At 42.2% G+C, this 24,248-nt stretch overlaps 1 protein-coding gene across 1 annotated transcript in view; it reads right to left on the bottom strand.

Moving 5' to 3' along the window:
• LOC123756098 (beta-1,3-galactosyltransferase 6) overlaps positions 1 to 23,626 on the bottom strand; it is a 59,921-nt gene extending 36,295 nt beyond the window's left edge. The window contains exon 1 of the mRNA XM_045739100.2: positions 22,704 to 23,626. The gene's annotated coding sequence lies outside the window, so the exon portion shown is untranslated. The remainder of the gene's footprint in view (positions 1 to 22,703) is intronic.
• Positions 23,627 to 24,248: the final 622 nt, after the last annotated feature.

Raw genomic sequence — 24,248 nt, 5'->3', positions numbered from 1 at the left:
CACACCGGCCAAAGACCAGGACAGTGCAGGCGGCGCATGAGCAAGCTGGAGGCAAACAACGTCTGAGACAGCCTGCACAACGGTGCAGAAGGAATATCAAAACCGAAAGCAAACCATAGCGACTCCGCCAGCGCCACACGAGACAAGGCAACAGTCCCAAACCCCCACAAGAGGAGGACAAGACCACGTCAACAAAAATCGCAGGATACCTACGAGGAGACAAAAAGAAAGGAAGGACCGCCAGCAAAACCCCATACGACCGCCGAGATGAAGCACGCAGGTGAAACAAAATCAATGAAGCCACCTGATCACCAAAAATGGTGAGAAACTCGAGTAAAAATTTCCAGACTGGAAGACTCGAGGAAAAGACCAAACCAGCCCCGATACAGACCGTACCGATCAGAAGAAGAGGCTGAGCCGGGGGAAAACCCCTGGGTTCGGACACCAAGCAAGTAGTGACCGAAACGAAGGCTGGCCAGGAACCAGAAGGAACATCCGCCAGGGAACCAGGAACTCAAACCCAGCAAGGCGGGAAAGAACCAACCCAGAAAAGGAACAGTAGAGACAGGAGTGGGTGATTGGAACCCACAGCCACCAGCAGACATTGCAACACAGAAGCTGCTAGGGACATACAAGAAGATGAAAGAACTCAGTTCAGCTGAACAGCGGAACTGTCCAATTGCAGGGAACTGAACATGTACACAGTCCAACTAGCACCAACACTAGTATAGCCAATAAGCATATACTAAGACACACAACAATGTGTAGTATAGAGATAGAAAATGCAAGGAAAACTTAATGTACACGATCAAGTAAATATACACACACATTCCAATGAATACAGTAGAGTGCAGCCAGGCACTGAATGACAGCCAAGGAAGGAGTGACCAGAAGCAATGATTGAGTCAAGGAATGAGTGTCCAGAGAGCATGGACTGAGGCCATGAACGAGTGCCCAGCAAGGAATAAGTATCCAGAAAGCAAAGACTGAGTCAAGGAATGCGTGTCCATCTGATGTTCCATGGAACCCTTCCCCACAATCAGGCCTTAGCCTTGGGCTGAGAAGCAGTGATAGAAGCATATAAGGAGGCCACGTTAAGATGCAGGTAAAGTGGCCAATCAACACACTACAAACAACGCCCAACACTCATGCAAAAACCGAGAACCAGCACCAGGCTGACAGTGTCACCAGACCCTATACTCTCACCTGTAAAGCGTAGACACTATCGTGTCACGACACAGCTGAGCCGTGTAATATTCTGGGAAAAACGCTAGTGGATCATGTCCAGAGATACGTGAACTGTAGAAGATGAGACGTAGAGTAAAGGTGGAGGAGGCGCTACCCCGAGCCACCCCACACCCATAAAAGCAGAGAAAGAACTAAGTGTTCTCCCCCATATATATAACCCAGAACTCACCCAGTATCCTGGGGGCTATGATTGGAAAGAAGATGAGCGAGAGCAGCGTAGAACCCGTGGTAAAGGACGCAGAACACCAACACATGTTTACACCACACTAAACCAAAACAAACACCCTCGGTGCATGCACCTGAGGACCGAGCTGCAACACCCATCCCTCGGGGAGGGTGCCTACAAGGTGTACTAAACGAATATTAGTAGAGTCGAGACAGAGTACGGAGATAAGATGTAATGAGAAAATTTTTGAGATAATATCGAAAAACAAGAAGTAGGACGGAAGAGGACCAATGAGTCCGAGAAAGGATTGGAAGTAAGCCTCACCGGCAGACGACAGACGTTCCAACAATATTGGAAGAATCGAAGATCTTCTCGAACCTTATAGACCCTTGAGGAGCAAGGACAAAAGCACGGAGGCTCACATGGGCCCAGTGGCATCCGCGACCAATGGTCATGAAGGATCCCGAGACGATGAGAGCATGATGACACGACGTAAAAGAATACATGTCCTTGAAAAGAAGGGTGAGAAAGTGGTAAAATCACCCACAGAAAGGACGGAACCGACAGACCCAAGGGACACAGAACCGAATCTGAGGAGGGGCTGACACCCAAACTAACACGTATTCAGAGGGCAGAAAGGAAAACCCCACTCCTTGTAACCGAAAGCCCCACCCAGAGGGTTGGAAAACCCAGGCTCGATGGGGCCCAAGGTCTCCAAGCCAGCCCCTCCCCAACCCCTGGAACCTCCACGTCAAGCCCTGGGGTGTGAGCCGTAATCCCAAGCCCCAGCCACACAAGAAAAAGCCGGGGCGGCCGAAATAGCAGGAAGAGAATGGGCCCAATGGTCAGACTCCGGAGCTACGGCTGGAGGAATGGACTCAAATGCCTTCGTAGCCATCCCGGAAGGGGCAACCCCTGAAATCACCCTAGTCTCAAAAACCTTTAAACCCTGCCCCGACCTCGAAGCCCTCAGATGCTTAGGAGCCGGAAGCAGGGGGGGGGGAGGGGGAACCGAATGAACCACAGCAGGGGAAGAACGAAGGGGTGCAGACGGAACCAAGGCCGAAGCGACCAACAACCCCAAGTCCGGGTCCCTATAAACAAAACGGGGCAGCCTCGGGGAAGCAACGAAACAAGCGCGCTGCAACAACCTAAACCTATCTTGCAACGCGCAAGCCGCCTGCACCCAAATAATAATATCAGATTGGGTGAACTGAGTCACAAACAAGCAACAAAGCTTGCAGGACTCCGGGTTGATCGAATGTGTCACCGACCCAACAGACAGCATGACGGAGGCAAAAACAATGAGCGTCGCCTTGAGACAAAGGGGCAAAGCAACCCTCAAACTCACAAAAAAGTGAGAGGGAACTCTGGGATCACATCCATCAGACCCGAATGCCTCATGGGGTTTCCCAAGGCCCCTAGACTGGGTCTGCTAAGAGTTTACCCAGGCAAGGTACTGCTAACCGGCGCCAAAGCTACCACTCAACACTGTAAATGATGAACCCCTGGGACGTGTTCACTCATGAGGGGCAAGCAGGGGGTACCACCAACACAAACAATCCTAGTACAAGGGGAAGGGACACCAAGGCAGACCCCCCCCCTCCACCAGGCAAAAATAAAAATAAAAGAAAAATTTCACAAGAGGACAGCATACCCAGTAGGAACAGCCAGCGGCTGTTATAGGTGAAAACTAGCTACGCAGTACCCCATGCCCCTAATCAGTGCAAAAACTACCCCTTACCCCAAGGCAAACCAGGGAGGAAACCCCCAAAACACTCTGGGTGGTCAATTGCCAAGCAGCAAAAGACCAACAGAGGTAGACCCAAGGTGACTTGTGGAAGGCAACCCCAAGCCCCAAGGGCGGTACTTACAGGGCACTCAGGGAAGGTGACCCTAAGCACATGCAGCCCGAGTACCTGAGAATACTACTCCCAGCTCACACGACCACCGTAAGAGCAGCACTGCTCTTGCAGCGTAAGAGCGGTGGCGTTGCTGTGCTGGTAAAAGAACACCTAAAGGTGAAGGAAATAATGACTGCCAATCCACAAGAAGTTGACATAATAGCACTAGAGATCTGCTATGAGGATGATAAACTAATGATGATAAATGCATATAGTCCACCGCCAAGCAGCACATGGTCAAAGGAGGAGCTAGATAGTAAACGTGAAGGTCTTATAACAATAATGAGAGAGATTATAGCGAGAGCGGATAACGATAGATCACGACTGTTGATAGTCGGTGACTTCAACTTGAAATCCATAGACTGGGAAGCATATGAAGCTAAAACAGAAGATTTTTGGACCTGTAAATTTGTAGACCTCATCCTGGAAACATTCTTGTATCAACATGTTAAACAAGCTACGAGGATGAGGGAAGGGGACGTTCCCTCCATGCTAGATTTGATATTTACCAGGAAGGAGGAAGAGATATTTGACATTCAGTACCTTCCTCCCTTGGGTAAAAGTGACCATGTCTTTTTGGGAATAAAGTATGCAATGCATTATAAGCTGGAAGAAAATAAGGAGGTTGAAGCAGTTGAAAAACCAGACTTCAGGAGAGGACATTATGGTGACCTTAGAAATTTTTTTAGTGAGTATAATTGGACAGACTTGATGCTAGGCAAGGAAGTGAATGAGATGTATGGCAAGTTTTGTGAAATATATGATAAAGGCACAAAAAAATTTATACCAAAACAGAGATGCAGAACTAGGAAACAGGATTGGTTCAATAGAAATTGCGAGAGGGCTAGAGACCGAAAGACACAAAAATGGAATCAATACAGGAAGAGGCCGAACCCCCAAACATACCAGCGATACAAAGATGCGAGAAACAACTACACGGCAGTGAGGAGAGAGGCAGAAAGAAATTTTGAAAAAGGGATTGCGGACAAATGTAAAACAGAACCAGGTCTATTCTATAAATTCATAAACAACAAATTGCAGGTAAAGGATAATATTCAGAGGTTGAAAATGGGAAATAGATTCACGGAAGATGAAAAGGAAATGTGTGAAACACTAAACGAAAAGTTCCAAAGTGTGTTTGTACAAAATGAAATCTTTAGGGAACCAGATACAATAAGAATTCCAGAGAACAACATAGAACACATAGAGGTGTCTAGAGACGAAGTGGAAAAAATGCTCAAGGAGCTCGGTAAGAACAAAGCAGCTGGCCCAGATGGCGTTTCACCATGGGTTCTGAGAGAATGTGCATCTGAGCTCAGCATTCCACTTCACCTGATCTTTCAGGCATCCCTGTGTACAGGAATCGTAGCAGACGGGTGGAAACAGGCTAACATAGTTCCAATCTACAAAAGTGGCAGCAGGGAAGACCCCCTCAATTATAGACCTGTATCATTGACAAGTGTAATAGTGAAAGTATTGGAAAAACTAATCAAAACTAAATGGGTAGAACACCTAGAGAGAAATGATATAATATCAGACAGACAGTATGGTTTTCGATCTGGAAGATCCTGTGTATCGAATTTACTCAGTTTCTATGATCGAGCCACAGAGATATTACAGGAAAGAGATGGTTGGGTTGACTGCATCTATCTGGACCTAAAAAAGGCTTTCGACAGAGTTCCACATAAGAGGTTGTTCTGGAAACTGGAAAATATTGGAGGGGTGACAGGTAAGCTTCTATCATGGATGAAAAATTTTCTGACTGATAGAAAAATGAGGGCAGTAATCAGAGGCAATGTATCAGAATGGAGAAATGTCACAAGTGGAGTACCACAGGGTTCAGTTCTTGCACCAGTGATGTTTATTGTGTACATAAATGATCTACCAGTTGGTATACAGAATTATATGAACATGTTTGCTGATGATGCTAAGATAATAGGAAGGATAAGAAATTTAGATGACTGTCATGCCCTTCAAGAAGACCTGGACAAAATAAGTATATGGAGCACCACTTGGCAAATGGAATTTAATGTTAATAAATGTCATGTTATGGAATGTGGAATAGGAGAACATAGACCCCACACAACCTATATATTATGTGAGAAATCTTTAAAGAATTCTGATAAAGAAAGAGATCTAGGAGTGGTTCTAGATAGAAAACTATCACCTGAGGACCACATAAAGAATATTGTGCAAGGAGCCTATGCTATGCTTTCTAACTTCAGAATTGCATTTAAATACATGGATGGCGATATACTAAAGAAATTGTTCATGACTTTTGTTAGGCCAAAGCTAGAATATGCAGCTGTTGTGTGGTGCCCATATCTTAAGAAGCACATCAACAAACTGGAAAAGGCGCAAAGACATGCTACTAAGTGGCTCCCAGAACTGAAGGGCAAGAGCTACGAGGAGAGGTTAGAAGCATTAAATATGCCAAAACTAGAAGACAGAAGAAAAAGAGGTGATATGATCACTACATACAAAATAGTTACAGGAATTGATAAAATCGACAGGGAAGACTTCCTGAGACCTGGAATTTCAAGAACAAGAGGTCATAGATTTAAACTAGCTAAACACAGATGCCGAAGAAATATAAGAAAATTCACCTTCGCAAATAGAGTGGTAGACGGTTGGAACAAGTTAAGTGAGAAGGTGGTGGAGGCCAAGACCGTCAGTAGTTTCAAAGCGTTATATGACAAAGAGTGCTGGGAAGACGGGACACCACGAGCGTAGCTCTCATCCTGTAACTACACTTAGGTAATTACACTTAGGTAATTACTGCAAACAAGTCACAGCACTGAGACAAGACCGGAGCTGGAGCCACACAACCATGCATTATCCCATCAGCCGAGGAACTGGGGTGTGGATCGCCGGCTCGGGGGTCTGGGGCTCCCCCTTCCCCCTCCCGGGGAGGGGGGAGCTGCGCAGACATGCAGCACGGATCGTGTGACGTCATGCTTGTTAGTTCGTTTTCCTGGGGGAGTTCCGTCCACTCGTTTGTCGATTTTTGTTGTTAACCAGAATAGGGGTTTGTTTTGTGGCGCTTACCTTTCTAGGTGCCTGTCCCGGTCGATGGCAGATATAGAATGCTCCAAATCACATGTGCATTTCTATGGGCCATTGCTTCACGTGCCTCTCTGAGGGGGCCAGGTTCTGGCTCGTGGTCCCCGGTAGGCCTAGAACTCCACCCACATCGACTGATGCAAAATAGTTAGGGTATCCATATCAGCCATGGATAGCTGCGGGGAGCCGTAGGGGCTCCCCCCAGAAAAGGACTTGCATTGTGTGCAAAGGGTTTGTGATATCACTTGTCAGTGTGGGGTCGAGGGAGGAGTACACAATTCACCGCCACTTAGAAGTTTCTTAAGCTTTGGTGAAGCAGTGAACAGTGACTGCAGTGAACTGCGACTTAGGCCAGTACTATAAGCAAGAAGAGGGCGATTGTGGTGGTCATTTCGACATATGGGACAAGAAGGGCGGTGTGAAGCCAAGGGAGGGTGATGGTACTCTGGTAGTCCACTGAGATAGACCTGAGAAAAGTCTGATGGTCCCAGGTGAGGACCAGTTGACAGAGGGAGCCGAGTTGGTACCTGTGTATTGACCCCATACCTGACTCAAAATAAAGAAGTCGACAGTGATGGTCGCATTAAGAATTTTTGGTCAACCTGGAAGAGGTCAACTCTAGGCGCCATTCTGACTTTGTGGAAGCATCATCACTCCAGTTCCTCGTCGCTCTTATTAAATGCGGTAAGAGCCTTTGATACAGTTTGACTTGTACAGTGAGACTGTGTGCCCAGTGATCTTATATCGATGCTCAAACACATGAATTAGACATGCATATAGTGATTATGAAGTGATATTTTGAGAGAGTAAATGTTTTGAGAGAACATTTAAAAAAACTCACAAGAAAAGGGGCTTCTTATATTTTAGGGATGATGTGTACAGTAAGCATATTCTCATCTTTACTGTACATACAAAATATAGCATTCTGATGGGGCAAAGATTAATTGTTGTACCATCAGGACATTATAGTGTACTTACCTAGTTGTGCTTGTGGGGGTTGAGCTTTGGCTCTTTGGTCCCACCTCTCAACTGTCAATCATCTAATGTACAGGTTCCTGGGCCTATTGGGCTCTATCATATCAACACTTGAAATTGTGTATGGAGTCAGCATCCACCACAACACTTCCTAATACATTCCATTTGTCTACTACTCTGACACTGAAAAAATTCTTTCTAATGTCTCTATGGCTCATTTGGGCACTGAATTTTCACCTGTGTCCCCTAGTATATGTGCCCCCTTGTATTAAATAGTCTGTCTTTATCTACCCTGTCAATTCCTCTGAGAATCTTGTATGTGGTGATCATGTTCCTCTAACTTTTCTGTCTCCCAGTGACGTGAGGTTTAATTCCTGTAGTCTTTCCTCGTAGCTCATACCCCTCAGTTCGGGTATTAGTTTGGTGGCAAACCTTCGAACCTTTTCCAGTTTAGTCTTATGCTTGACTAGATATGGACTCCATGCTGGAGCCGCATACCCCAGGATTGGTCTGACATGTGTGGTATACAAAGTTCTGAATGATTCCTTACACAAGTCTCTAAAGGCTGTTCTTATGATAGCCAACCTGGCATATGCCGCTGATGTTATCCTCTTGATATGGGCTTCAGGGGACAGGTCTGGCATGATATCAATCCCGAGGTCTTTTTCTCTCTCTCTGACTCTTGAAGTATTTCATCTCCCAAATGATACCTTGTATCTGGTCTCCTGTTCCCTACACCTATCTCCATTTCATTACATTTGCTTGGGTTAAACTCTAACAACCATTTGTTTGACCATTCCTGCAGCTTGTCCAGGTTTTCTTGAAGCCTCTAGCTGTCCTCATCTGTCTGAATCTTTCTCATAATTTTGGCATCTTCAGCAAACATTGAGAGGAATGAGTTTATATCCTCTGGGAGATCATTTACGTATATCAGAAACAGAATAGGTCCGAGTACAGAACCCTGTGGGGCTCAACTGACTTCACGCCAATCTGAGGTCTCACCCCTCACTGTAACTCTCTGCTTTCTATTGCTTAGGTACTCCCTTATCCACTGGAGCACCCTGACTGTCACTCATGGCTGTTTTTCTAGCTTATGCATGAGCTTCTTATGGGGTACTGTGTCAAAGGCTTTCTGACAGTCCAAGAAAATGCAGTTGGCCCATCCTTCTCTTTCTTGCTTAATCTTTGTCACCTGATCGTAGAATTCTATTAAGCCTGTAAGGCAAGATTTACCCTCTCTGAACCCATGTTGGCAATTTGTCACGAAGTCCATTCTCTCCAGATGTGTTACTAGGTTTTTCTGTTTGTATGTACAGTAAAGACAAGAAATGCTCGCCGTAGGTGTTTCCACTAAAAAGTTGTAAGAACCCTCTTTTCTTGCAGGGTTTCTTTATGTTCCCTCAGAAAGGGTGAGAAAACCTAGAACCCTGACAACTCATACAAGCACCAATAAACATTTTTTTTTATACTTAATTAACCCTTAAACTGCGCATGGCGTATATATATGCCATGAGTAACATGTCCCACGGTGTGCATGGCGTATATATATACGCCATAGGGTGCCAGGCACAACTCAAATTCAATTAGCACAATTGCAGCTACAAGAATTATATGAACATGTTTGCTGATGATGCTAAGATAATAGGAAGGATAAGAAATTTAGATGATTGTCATGCCCTTCAAGAAGACCTGGACAAAATAAGTATATGGAGCACCACTTGGCAAATGGAATTTAATGTTAATAAATGTCATGTTATGGAATGTGGAATAGGAGAACATAGACCCCACACAACCTATATATTATGTGAAAAATCTTTAAAGAATTCTGATAAAGAAAGAGATCTAGGAGTGGTTCTAGATAGAAAACTATCACCTGAGGACCACATAAAGAATTTTGTGCAAGGAGCCTATGCAATGCTTTCTAACTTCAGAATTGCATTTAAATACATGGATGGCGATATACTAAAGAAATTGTTCATGACTTTTGTTAGGCCAAAGCTAGAATATGCAGCTGTTGTGTGGTGCCCATATCTTAAGAAGCACATCAACAAACTGGAAAAGGTGCAAAGACATGCTACTAAGTGGCTCCCAGAACTGAAGGGCAAGAGCTACGAGGAGAGGCTAGAAGCATTAAATATGCCAAAACTAGAAGACAGAAGAAAAAGAGGTGATATGATCACTACGTACAAAATAGTAACAGGAATTGATAAAATCGACAGGGAAGACTTCCTGAGACCTGGAACTTCAAGAACAAGAGGTCATAGATTTAAACTAGCTAAACACAGATGCCGAAGAAATATAAGAAAATTCACCTTCGCAAATAGAGTGGTAGACGGTTGGAACAAGTTAAGTGAGAAGGTGGTGGAGGCCAAGACCGTCAGTAGTTTCAAAGCGTTATATGACAAAGAGTGCTGGGAAGACGGGACACCACGAGCGTAGCTCTCATCCTGTAACTACACTTAGGTAATTACACTTAGGTAATTACGGGGTTCCCATCAGATTCCTCGGGGCTCTAGTAAACAGATGCCACATTTAAAAAAAATCTTGGGCAATATTCTCCGGTGTGAGCCACAGTACTATTGGAGCAACCAATGCTGGCGCAAGCAGCATGAGCTAACAGCATTGCTGTTCAGCTTGTGACCACAGCATCGCCTAAAAATGTCAAAATAAATATGTAACTATTATTTAGTGATGACAATATTTCAGATAACTCCTGACTGTGATAAAAATGACCAGGATTGTGATAATAGCAGGATTGTTGTGATAATTAGCACTGTGTGGGAGTAGTAATGCTGTGGGAGGGAGGGAGATAGAGTCGTTTACTGACTGTGTGACCACCTGTTATTGTTTGCATTCACCATGCCAGCTCAGTGGTTCTCTATGGTGAACACAAATGTAGATACTTATATATAATGTGTGTATTAGTGTAATAACAGCAAAAGGATTATGTTGGAGCAACCATTTGGGTGACGGATGTGGCGTCGTCTGCATGACTTGTCTAGCTGTATAGAGGGTGGCCACTACAAGCTTAGGTGTACAGTTACGGTGCATACAACATGTAGATTTTGTACTTATATATAATGTGTGTATACAGTGTAATAACACCCCAAACAGTATTGTTGGGGGAGAAATTTAGTGCGCCTGACCTTGAATGAGTGAGGGAGGCAGCCGCCAGCTGTGCAACCTGTCCTCTTAAAAAGAACGTCGCTTTTGGCCGTTTGCCCTGTACTGTACATGGCCGAATATGGACGTACAGTAATTTGAAAATGAAAAAAAAATTAAAATAAATTTGGGATTTTTTTTTTTCAACAACAGTAAGTTAACCCTTACACTGCTCAGGGGTCCTTGGGACATTTACACCCCTGTGCGCAAGAAAAAAAAAAATTCAAAAAATTTTTTTCGTCTTCTAAACATGTTAATTTGTGTCCCCTGAGCACGGAAAAAATAAAAAAAAAATCGTAGGTGACATATTTTGGGCGCAATTGACCGAGGAAGTCTGGCAAAAAGTGGGCGTTGACAGAGCGGTCGTCAGACCCGGTCAGCGTCACCCGCGTTGACAGATGGGAGTTGCCACAAAGATATTATTACCTAATTGTTTCAATGTCTCCGATTGATTTTTTCTTAGTTTTTTTGCAGTAATATTATTCAATAGTGTGTATTGTAATATATTTATATAATAAAAGTGGTTAATAATCGCTATACTCAAAAGTATGATGTGCATATTAGTGATTCAATTATTATGTTTATAAAACTATAAACAAATAGTTTTGCTGCTATTACACTCTATACACAGGTTATATATAAGTATTGGCATGTTTTGGTCACCATAACAAACCACTAAGTTGGTATTGAGAGTCGAAAAGCAACGAGGAGTTACCGCCACACACCAGCCAGCCACTCGCTGCCACTCCCTCAACACACGCACTAAACTTTCTCCCCCAACAATACCAGTTGTGGTGTTATTACACTATATACAGACGTTATATATAAGTATGTGTATATTTTGTTCACCACAACTGTACAGCTAAGCTGATATAGTTAGTTCAGGCACTAAGAGTCGTCGCTATACACAGATGGCGGCTGGCGGCTCCCTCACTCATTCAAGGTCACACGCACTAAACTTTCCCCCCCAACAATACCATTTGTGGTGTTATTACACTATATACAGACGTTATATATAAGTATGTATATATTTTGTTCACCACAACTGTACAGCTAAGCTGATATAGTTAGTTCAGGCACTAAGAGTCATCGCTATACACAGATGGCGGCTCCCTCACTCATTCAAGGTCACACGCACTAAACTTTCTCCCCCAACAATACCAGTTGTGGTGTTATTACACTATATACAGACGTTATATATAAGTATGTGTATATTTTGTTCACCACAACTGTACAGCTAAGCTGATATAGTTAGTTCAGGCACTAAGAGTCGTCGCTATACACAGATGGCGGCTGGCGGCTCCCTCACTCTTTCAAGGTCACACGCACTAAACTTTCTCCCCCAACAATACCTTTTGCAGTGTTATTACCCTATATACACATATTATATATAAATATCTACATGTTTTATGCACCGTAACTGTACACCTAAGCTTGTAGTGCGCCCAAAGAGCATAGTGGCCACCCTCTAAACAGCTAGACAAATCGTGCAGACGACATCACCTCCGTCACCCATATGGCTCCTCCCAGCATAATCCTTTTGCTGTTATTACACTAATACACACACATTATATATAAGTATCTACATTTGTGTTCGCCATAGAGAACCACTGACCTGGTATGGTGAATGCAAACAATAACAGGTGGCCACACAGTCAGTAAACGATGCTGTCTCCCTCCGTCTCTCAGCATCACTCCTCCCACAGTGCTAATTATTACAACAATCCTGCTATTATCACAACCCTGGTTATTTATATCACAGTCGTTGGTCATCTGTAATATTGTCATCGCTAAATAATAACAATTATATATTTATTTTGACATTTTTCGGCGATGCTGTGGTCACAAGCTGAACATCAATGCTGTTCGCTCATGCTGCGTGCGCCGGCCTTGGTTGCTTCAACAGTACTGTGCCTCTCACACCTGAGAATATTGCCCACGATTTTTTTTTTAAAATGGCATCTGTTTACAAGAGCCCTGAGGAAGCTACTGTGAACCCCGTGTAGCCGTGGGCCATTTGAATCAGGCCTGGCACCCTATGGCGTATATATACGCCATGCGCACCATGGGACATGTTACTCAGGGCGTATATATACGCCATGCGCAGTTTAAGGGTTAAGGGTCCTCTGATAGGTTAGGTGGGCAGGCAATTCTCATAAGTTTCAAAACGGTATGAAAAACGTTAATGGAAAGTTTCCTCTTCTAAGCTTGCCGAGTAGGTCGGACAACTCAAACAGAAAACGGAACAGTACGTCACTTTTGTGAGTCAATTTAATTTCAAATTATGTCCAAATTTGGCCGTAGCGCGCATACGAGCGAAAAGTGACGTTATTTTTAAGAGGACGGGTTGAGCTGTGAGTGTAGCGATGTCTCTTAGTTCCTGAACTAACTATATCAGCTTAGTTGTACAGTTGTGGTGAACAAAACATGTAGATACTTATATATAATGTGTGTATATAGTGTAATAACTGCAAAACTATTTGTTTATTGTTTTATGAACGTAATAATTGAAGCACTAATATGAACACCATACTTTTGAGTATACCAATGATTCACACATTTTATTATATAAATCTATCACACTACACACTATTGAATAATATTACTGCAAAAAAAAAAAAAAAAAATCAGAGACATTGAAATAATTAGATAATAATATCTTTACGGCAACTCCCACCTCTCAGCTTGGATGACACTGACCGCCTCTGACGACCTCTCTGTCAATCCCACATTTTGCCAGACTTCCTCGGCCTATTGCGCCCAAAATATGTCACCTACGATTTTTTTTCCCGTGCTCAGGGAACACAAATTAACATTTTTAGAAGACATTTTTTTTTCATGAGCATAGGGGTGTAAATCTCCTCAGGACCCCTTATCAGCTTAAGGGTTAAGGTTTATAGAGGAGTAGACAAACATTCCTAGAGAACTGTACATGGAACCCCCAAAAAATAATGTGAGATGCATGGTGGCAATATATGACCTGAGTGATACCACTACTCCGGTCCTTAATCCTGCATGTCTTTCTGTACTTCCAACACTGCAAATATTTGAATTGTTTTTGTTATAAATCCATATTCAAGTTCATAGAGCATATATCTAGATTTAACACTTACAGTATTTGAATAATGTTTTCAATCCTACAATGTTCTTTTCTCTATTTATCCTCGACATTTGAGTAATGTGTGAACATTTAAAAAGACTTCCCCCACACAGAAATATAAGGGGCACATGCACAAATTAGTTTTCCCTTGGAGAACTCCACTGGCAATCTTTTCAAACACAATACACTACATCAATACTTTTTTAACCCTCAAACCGCGCATATCATATATAAATGATATCAGTGACAAAACCGAAACCGCGCACATCATTTATATATGATTTCGTGTCTAGCGCTATAATTTAAACGCCCCGCCTGGGATAGGGGCAGCTATAGTACAGCCACGACCAATAGTTGCCAGATGCCACCTAGAAAAAAAATCCAGGCCAACATTCTTGGGTTTACAGCGTCAGTATCGAGCAAGCCACCAAGGCTGGCGCACGCAGCACGAGCTCACAGCACCGCTGTTCAGCTTGTGACCACAGCATCGCCTACAAATACCATAATATAAATGATACTGCTATTATTTAGCAGTGATAGTATTACTGAAGCCCCCTGACTGTGATAAAACTGACCAGGATTCTGATAATAGCAGGATTGTGGTGATATTTAGCGCTGTGCTCCATGGACAACAACACTCACATAACCAAATAAAACTCTACAAGGATGGGGGTATACCGTCAACTGACTTAGAAATGGCAAATGAATTTAATAGTTTCTTTTCATCGGTTGGTGCTAATCTTGCCAGTAAAATCCCACAGACTCAGACACATATTAACACATATCTCTCAGGCAGCTATCCAAACTCTCTTTTCCTTTCACCAATCAGCCCGGCAGATGTTGTGTCCATCATACATTCTCTAAAAACCAAGGCAGGGAACACCAGTGAAATTCCGTCCATTGTGTACAAGAGAGCCTCCCATGCCCTTGCCCCACCCATAGCACTACTGTTCAACAAATCTATAGTGTATCACACCTTCCCTGATATCCTCAAAAAAGCAAGAGTAACGCCAGTCCATAAAGGAGGCAATCCGGCGGACATAAACAATTATAGACCAATATCAAATCTACCCATTCTATCAAAAATATTTGAAAAAATTATTTACAAACAGCTCTATTCCTACCTCGTAAAATTCGACATACTCAGCCCCTGCCAGTTTGGCTTCCGGTCCCAAAAGAGTACCAATGATGCAATCATTAGTCTCCTTGACATTATCTACTCAGCCCTTGACAAAAATGAGTTTCCGATTGGACTCTTCATTGACCTAAGAAAAGCCTTTGATACTGTTAATCACAACTACCTCTTACTTAAACTCCAGCATTATGGAATCCGAGGCCTTGCCCTTGACTACATCCGATCCTATCTTAGTGACAGACACCAATATGTAACCATCAATGATACAACTTCTTCCACTCTACCAATTACCGTTGGAGTGCCACAGGGCAGCATCTTAGGACCTCTTCTATTTCTTATATATATAAACGATCTGCCTAATGTCTCTAATATTCTCAAACCTATATTGTTTGCTGACGATACTACCCTTATCTACACAAACCTCAACCCACATACACTAAATAATGTTGTGAATAATGAATTAAAAAAAGTCCACATATGGATGTCAACGAACAAACTAACATTAAACATCGAAAAGACTTACTACATCTTATTTGGAAGCAAATCATCAAATGCAATTCAGCTACAGATAGACAACATTAACATCAGTAATAAAAATGATGGCAAGTTTCTTGGCCTATTCCTAGACAAGAGACTCAACTTTAGCACCCACATTCAACACATAACTAAGAAAGTCTCTAAGACAGTTGGTATACTCTCCAAAATCAGATATTATGTTCCTAACTCTGCTCTCCTCTCACTATATTATGCACTAATCTACCCCTATCTTAATTATGGTATCTATGCATGGGGGTCTACCACTGCAAACCACCTTAAGCCCATCATCACACAGCAAAAATCTGCTATCAGAATAATTAACTCTGCTTTCAGACAACACTCAGCTCCCTTGTTTAACCCTTAAAGTGCGCATCACTTCATATGAAGTGTAAATCGTTTTACCAGTCAACTGCGCTTCACTTCATATGAAGTGTATGGGTACCGCGCACGATTTGAATGGCCCGCGGTGTAGCTGGGGGTCCCATACGCTGCCCAGGGGCTCTAGTAAACAGCGGCCATTTTGAAAAAAAATCCAGCTCACGCTCCGATGGCATGGGAGGCCTCAGTTTAGCGAGAGTCACCATGGCGAGCGCACGGTCAAACGCCTCACGAGCACGCATCACTCAGTCCCTCACCCCAGAGCAAATAGCCCACGAATTATTCTCTGAAGGTGAAGAAAGTGTGTTTGACGATTCAGACAACGATGAGGATTATACACAGTTGTCGGGAGATAGTAGCAGCAGCAGTGAAAGTGAGAATGACCGCCATGCCATGGCGAGGCCTATACGCTCTCCCATGCCTCCTCGCCCATTTTCTACCCCAATTCTACCACGACCTCACAGTTCCTGTGGATATTTTCTGTTTGAGGGTGACGAGTCAGAGGGAGGTGACTCCTTTTCTGGGTTTAGTGACTCAGATCAAAGTTTTATTGAGCCTGTGGCTGGTACCAGTGGTGTAACTGGGCGAGAAATTGTCGCGTCAGCAGCATCTCGCCCAGCCAAGCGCCACCGCATGGCACCACATGAGGGACCAAGACCCTCGTGTTCACGTGCACCCACCTCACGTGCACCCACCTCACGTGCACGTAGCCGCCGTGCTTCTCACAGACGGTATTCAGCTCCTGGTCGCCGGTATGCATCGCTTCCTCGCCGTCTTTCCTCTGCATCTCGCAGGACGCCTGGTGTACTTGAGTGGAGTGATGGTGACGATTTTATTCCTAATATTCCTCACTTTGACAATAAAGATGTAGGGATTACAAACCTTTTCCCTAATCAAGGTGAGGACATGGCTGAGATGGAATATTTTACAGCATTCTATGATGAACCACTCATGGAATACATTGTACACCAAACGAACCTGCATGCTGCTTACCTGATTGAGAGGGAAATCACAGAATTTTCACGACTGCAGCGTTGGAAAAATACCACAGTGGCGGAAATGTATGTGTTTTTGGCACTCTGTTTGTTGATGAAGCACTGTCACAAACATGCAATAAATGACTATTGGAGCAAGGACAAGACAATACCAACACCTTTATTCGGGAAATATATGTCACGAGACAGGTTTCAGATACTCCTCAGGTGTCTACATTTTGGAAGTGTTCAGGACCGAACACCTGATGATAGACTGTGGCGAGTGAGGCACTACATGAACGATGTTATTGGAAAATTCAGAGATTTTTACGTACCAGCACAGAAGCTGGTGGTTGATGAATCTCTCATACTTTTCACGGGACGTGTTCCATTCAAACAGTACATTCCCTCAAAACGAAACCGATTTGGCCTGAAATTTTTTGTTCTTTGTGATTGTGAGACAGGATACGTGTTACACATGATTCTGTACTCGGCTAGTGATGTAGACATTCCCAGTAACGACGAACATGGATTCTCGGGGAGTGTAGTGAAGACCATCATGGCTCCGTGGATGAACAAGGGACACATTTTATACACAGATAATTACTATACAAGTCCCTTGCTAGCTCGATTCTTGCTAGAAAATAGAACCGGATTGGTTGGTACAGTAAAGCCACAACGAAGGGAAATGCCTGTGTTTGACAACGACATTGCAGTTGGTGAGTGTCAGAGAAGGAAAAGTGATAACATTCTGTCAGTTCGGTGGAAAGACAAAAGAGAGGTGAACTTGTTGACAACAATTCATGATGGAACAATGGTGAACAGTGGGAAAGTGAGCCATAAAACAAACGCACCACTATATAAGCCAGACTGTGTTTTAGACTATAATATCAACATGCGGTTGATTGATAAATCAGACATGATGATTGGCACTGCAGAGTGTGTGCGGAAGACATGTAGGTGGACGAAAAAAGTGTTCTTCCATCTTGTGGACATGAGCATGCTGAACTGTTTCAACATGTACCTTGTGAGAACTGGACGTAAGCCCACTTTCCGTGACTTTGTATTTGATGCTGCAATACAGTTATTAGGAAAGTTTGCAAAAGATGTCCCAGGTATTCAGCGGCCCATCATAAACCCACTGTTGCAGCATGCTGGTACTCCACGCCTCGCTCACACTGAAGGCTTCTTAGCACACAAACTTAAGTATTTGCCACTTGGTGTGAAGCATGCAATAGCCCAACGTGATTGCTTGGTGTGTAAAACAACGACACGTAGAGACAAGAAACGGAAGCTTGTGCAAACATGGTGTGAAACGTGTGGTATCCCATTATGTGCTGTCGACTGCTTCAATGACTACCACAGTCTAGAAATCTTCTAGGTGTGCTTCAAAGTGTGTATAGCGTGTGCGAGTGTGTAAATATGTAAACATATAAGCAGAACATATAATATAATAGACTGTAATGACATATTATATTGCCGTAATTGAAAACATTTGTGTGCGCCTGTGTATACTCAAATATGCAACAATTATTGATACAAAATATGTTCAAACAGTATTTGAAACACAATTAGTGAAAAAAAATTAGATAAAATGCGCTTAGACATTGTAAATAAATAGCACGAAAATATATTTGTGGCAACTCTGGCTGTTTGAGGACCGCGCGCAACATCTCCCGGGCGTGTACTGCATGAGCGACCATGCAGATTGTGACGTCATCGCAGAGCTTCTCGGCTCTATTGCAACAAAAGTAAGTACAATAGAATTTTTTTTTTATTTTTCCCGTGATCAGTGAACAGAACTTAACAGATTAGCAAAAAAAAAAAATTTTTTTTTTTTTTCAAAATGACATGCGCCTGTGTGGATAGCAGGATATTAGACCCCGAGCATGTTAAGGGTTAAATCCCTAAACTTGCTAAATATTAACTCCCTCCACACATTCTCTTGTGTCAACTACATTTACAAAACCCTGTTCTTAAATGCAAACCATGCTCTGAAACTCTCCCTGGACAGATGTAATAGGACCCATTATCACCACACCAGAAATAAATATCTCTTTGATATCCCCAGGGTCAAACTTAATCTGTGTAAACACTCTATGCAAATTAAGGGACCTAGTCTATGGAACTCACTCCCTAGTGAATTGAAAAACTGTAAAACTTTTGCCTTATTTAAAAGCAAAACCAAAAAGTACCTAACTTCATCTATTTAGTTTCCTACACTGAGCTTTAAATTTGCTCTGTACCTAGTGTTACCCAATCTCCTAATTTTTATGTAATATCAAACAACCTTATCATTGTGTTCATTGCTGTCTTCTTTTATGTGCTAGCCATATGCTGTATTGTGACTACCAATTTTTGTCAACTACCATTCAAGCTGTCATTGCAATCAATCTTATATTGTTTCTGCTGTATTGTGCCTACCAATTTGTTGTCAACTACCATTTTAAGCTGTCATTGCAATCAATCATAGCTACCTATGTGCTTTAATATACTGTACCTATAATTTTCTCTCATCTTTTTTTTTCATTCCATGTAATCTGTTATCATTTTTTTGTCTATAAATTTTGCAAGTATTTACCTCCTTAAAATTTTCTTAGATTAAGGACCTGCCCGAAACGCTGCGCGTGCTAGTGGCTTTACAAGTCTGTAATTACCATATTTGTATCCTCACATTCCTTATGTACATTCTTGTATATGCATAAATAAATAAATAAATAAATAAATAAATAAATAAATGGAGGGAGGAGTAAGGCTGTGGGAGGGAGGGTTGTGGCGTTGTTTTCTGACTGTGTGTGGCCACCATTTATTGACTGCACTCACCATACCAGCTTAGTGGTTCGATATGGTGAACACAAATGTAGATACTTATATATAACGTGTGTATAGTGTGAGATAACAGCGAGAGGAGTAGGTTGGGAGCCGCCATTTTGGTGAGGGAGGAGCGTCGTCTGCACGACTTGGCATGTTGTTTACTGATGGCCACTATGGTCTTTGGGCACCATACCAGCTTATTTGTTCAGGTATGGTGAATAAAACAGGTAGATACTTATATATAATGTATGTATATAGCGTAATAACACAACGAACAATATTGTTGAAGGACAAATATTAGTGCGTCTGGCCTTGAGGGTGGCCGCCGATCAGCTGACTGTGTGAGTAGCTACGTCTTATGGCCTTTATTCACCATACAAGCTTAGATATATAGTTATGGTGAACAAAACATGTAAATACGTATATATAATGTCTGTGTATAGTGAATAAATACAGAAGGAGTATTGTGGGAGGTGAATGAGGGTGAGTGAGGTGGTGTTGAGGGAGGGAGTGGCAGTGAGTGGCTCGCTGGTGTTTGGCGGTCACTCGTCGTTGCTTTTTGACTCACAAGACCAACTTAGTAGTTCATTATGGTGTACAAAACATACAAATACTTATATATAACCTGTGTATATAGTGTAACAACAGCAAAACTATTTGTTTATTGTTTTATGAACATAATAATTGAATCACTAATATGCACACCATAATTTTGAGTACAGCGATGGTTCACACATTTTATTATATAAATATACCACAATTCACTGTATGGAATAATATTACTGCAAAAAAACTTAAGAAAAAATCAGAGACATTGAAATAATTAGGTAATAATATATTTGTGGCAACTGCCGTCTGACAGCTCGGGCGGAGTAGACCTCGTCTGGCGAAGGCTCTGCCAACGCCCCTTTTTTGCCACACTTCCCTACCCTATTGCGGCTAAAATATGCCACCTACGATTTTTTTTTTATTTTTTCCGTGATCAGGGAACAAAAATGAACACTTCTATAAGACGAAAGAATTTTTTGGATTTTTTTTTTTGTTGCGCCTGTGGGTGTGAATTCCATTTGGGCCCCTAGCGGTTTGAGGGTTAAGGACCAAATAAGGTCCATTACCTACAAGTGTTGTGATATGCACTGTTATACCGTACATGCAAGGTCTTGCATTTTTAATATTGAAAAGCATTTGCCAGTCATCTGACCCTTTGTTGAGTTCATGCAGATCTCTTTGTAAGGCCTCAATATCATCTTCAGTTCCTACTTTACCATAGATCTTAGTGTTGAAACTTGCTACACTTCCTTAATGTTTGAATGAAAGTGAAGGAAAGACACAATATATGTGAAAATATAATATTAAACCAAATATTCAGATGAAACCTACATCCTGTATCAAACATTGTTTAACAGCACCTTGGTAAAGGAAGTAAGAATATTTGGTTTAACAGTGTATTACATTTACACACTGTATTGGGTCTTTCCTTCACCTTCATAGATCTTGAGTATCATCTACAAATCTGATGATGTGGTGTGTAATGCTCTCATTTTATGTCACTGATGTGTATGACAAAATGGGTTGGCCCCAAGATGAGGTTCCCCACTCACCACACTTTTCCAGTCATTTCCATTTAGGAAGACCCCTATGGTTCCTTTGTTTTAACTATTTGTTTAATCCATTATAGTACAGTATTTTACCATTTATTCCCAATGTTCACAATTTCATTGCCAATCTTTCATGTAGCATGTCAATAAAAGCTGTACAAAAGTCTATGTATACTATGTCTACTGGAAGTCCTTTGTCCTAATAGCTGGTTACTGTTCCCAAAAATGTGTGCAGGTAAGCAATACAGAATATATTTTTAACAAAACCATTTTGTGCACTGTAAGATGTTCAATGATTCCCTCCCATAGGATTCTCTCCATGAACCTGCAAATATGCGAAGTTAGGCTGAGTGGTCAGACTTTTTCTGCTGAGCTCTTTCTGCCTTTTTTGAAGATAGGATGACATTTGCATAATGTATTTAAAATTCAGGGAAACTTTCCCTTGGTCCAGAGATTTTCTGAATAGGAATTTAAGTTGTAGACACAGTTTGTCAGCCAGATCCTGTACAATTTTAGATTATATTCTATCCACACCTGGGGCTTTATATTTTGTCTCTCATATCCACCAGTCACGGGTTAGGCAAATGCATGTCCTGGTTATAATACATATATTCTATATCTGTACAAACCCGAGGAATGAATGAGAGAGCACCAACTGTTGTGTTTACATGCTCGTAAGATCCGGGTTGGTCGGTTGTCTCCTGCCAGCTCCTGTGCCATTTACCCTGATCTCTGTGTTGTAGGAGGTACTGAAGTCACTACAGATTCCTATAATTTGTCAATGCTCTTCTTCATTGCTTCATACATTATGGGAATATGACTGAAGTATTAAATGGATGAAAGTGTACAAAGAACAAATTGATATTAATTAGGTGTTAAATGTATCAACAGAAAACATTTGAACTAAATACAATGTTTAGATTCAGAAAAAACCTGGGTAAAAGTTGGTTTTAGAATAGGGTTGTTGATTTACGGAATAAATTTCCAAGTAACATAACAAGACAGTAGATCACTGGATTGTTTCAAGCTCAGGTTACACACATACATCCATCCATCCATACATATACATACATACATTATATATATAGTATGAGTGAGTTTGGTTGAGTATACACAACTGTCTCGCATGGGTCAATTGGTCTTCAGTAGTTTCCTTTATTTTATTTTTTTTTAATTTTTTTGCAGGGATATTCCTATGTGGAACCCTAAGCCTCTGGCTGGCCCACTAGGTGTTACTTGTTTCTTTTTTTCTGTTTTACTTAGGCATTGTTAATCTAATAACCTAACTTGGCCTAGCATAACCACATTCATTTGAAGCCAACTATAAATACAGTTTCAACAATTAGAAAATGAAGTATGCCTAACGTGGTGGTGTGAGCTTTAACCGTAGCTCGGACAGACAAAAGCCAACCTCCGTCACAACTTAATTCTACAGTTCATCTGACCAACACAAAAATATACAAATGTTTTATGTATTAATACAATAAAATATAGATTTACCCATTGCAATTATAGTTATTTATATGCCAATGTCAAGCCATACCATAGCAATTGTTTAGCACTTGGGGGGACCAAATTAAATATTAGTTTAGGGTACGTTAGACTATATTGCAAAATTTTTCTTCATGTTAAAATATATTTGAATTTACCTTCTTGTAGGCGCAGTGTAGTGGAGCGACCCTCTCCTACTGATGACAGCAGTGTTGGTGGGTGCCTCCTACAGATACTGGTAGGTGCCTGCTACAGGTACTGGTGGGTGCCTCCTTCAGGTACTGGTGGGTGCCTCCTTCAGGTACTGGTAGGTGCCTGCTACAGGTACTGGTGGGTGCCTCCTTCAGGTACTGGTGGGTGCCTCCTACAGATACTGGTGGGTGCCTCCTTCAGGTACTGGTAGGTGCCTCCTACAGGTACTGGTGGGTGCCTCCTTCAGGTACTGGTGGGTGCCTCCTTCAGGTACTGGTAGGTGCCTGCTACAGGTACTGGTGGGTGCCTCCTTCAGGTACTGGTGGGTGCCTCCTACAGATACTGGTGGGTGCCTCCTTCAGGTACTGGTAGGTGCCTCCTACAGGTACTGGTGGGTGCCTCCTTCAGGTACTGGTGAATGCCTCCTTCAGGTGCCTCCTTCAAGTACTGGCGAGTGCCTCCGTCGGGTACTGGTGGGTGCCTCTTTCAGGTACTGGGGTGAGGCCTGCCGTTCTGAATCAACTCCAGCCGACGTTAGCAGACGACAGCTATGGGCAAGAGGAAGATGACTGGAGACATCGGAGGTCAGTTATAAACAAGACATCTGTGGGCAGCACAGGGCAGCGGTGCTCAACAGAGACCAGATGTCAGCAGACGACAGCTATGGTCCAGCAAACGACAGATACAGTCAGTAAAGACAGATGTAGTCAGCAAAGGACAGCTGTTGTCAGTAGAGGACAGGCATTGTCAGTAGAGGGCAGACATTGTCAGCAGAGGGCAGACATTGTCAGCAGAGGACATGTACAGTCAGCTAGAACTTTTATTTGCCGTCGTTGGTGTCGTGTTGAGGAGTTGTCAACAGCGCCTCTTGTTTGGGTCGGCTCGCGCCGCTTACATACGGCTCATGAAACCAATTAATTTAAAAAAGTATTTTTAACTTAAAAGTATTAATCGATATGATTAATGTTTCTCCTGAGGGTGGCATGTAAATATTAAAATAATTAAGTACAATACTTATTTTTGGTAAATAACGTGGTTACATTTTTACAGATGGTACAACATTACTCCATAATATAAGCTGTTTTTAGTAACAAAAATATCCTAAGCGTTGAATTGAAATTGAAATTGAAATTGAAATAAGTTTATTGAGGTAAAATACACACAAAGGGATGAGGTAGCTCAAGCTATTCTCACCCCATTCAGTACAACGTGTTAATATATACATAGACACACATCACAAATAAACACATTACCAAACATTTTGAGAGGTAAAAATATACATTTCCTCCTTCACAAGTAGTATGTTATCAGACGTACACACAAATACTTTTATGACCTAGGTATACTGTATAGACAATTTGCAAGATACCTGCAGATAATTCAACAAAATATTACAATCTTGGTGCAAAATTCTTATATCTCTCAAGAATATCATCAACCTTTCCGTTGTGACACATCCAGGCTATTTGTTCAGGAACAGTCCTTATCTCAGTGTTTCTATATACACTAAT

Source organism: Procambarus clarkii, chromosome 36 (genome assembly GCF_040958095.1).
Source record: "Procambarus clarkii isolate CNS0578487 chromosome 36, FALCON_Pclarkii_2.0, whole genome shotgun sequence".
Classification (NCBI taxonomy): Eukaryota; Metazoa; Arthropoda; class Malacostraca; order Decapoda; family Cambaridae; genus Procambarus; species Procambarus clarkii.
This window is presented reverse-complemented; position numbering and strand designations above follow the sequence as displayed.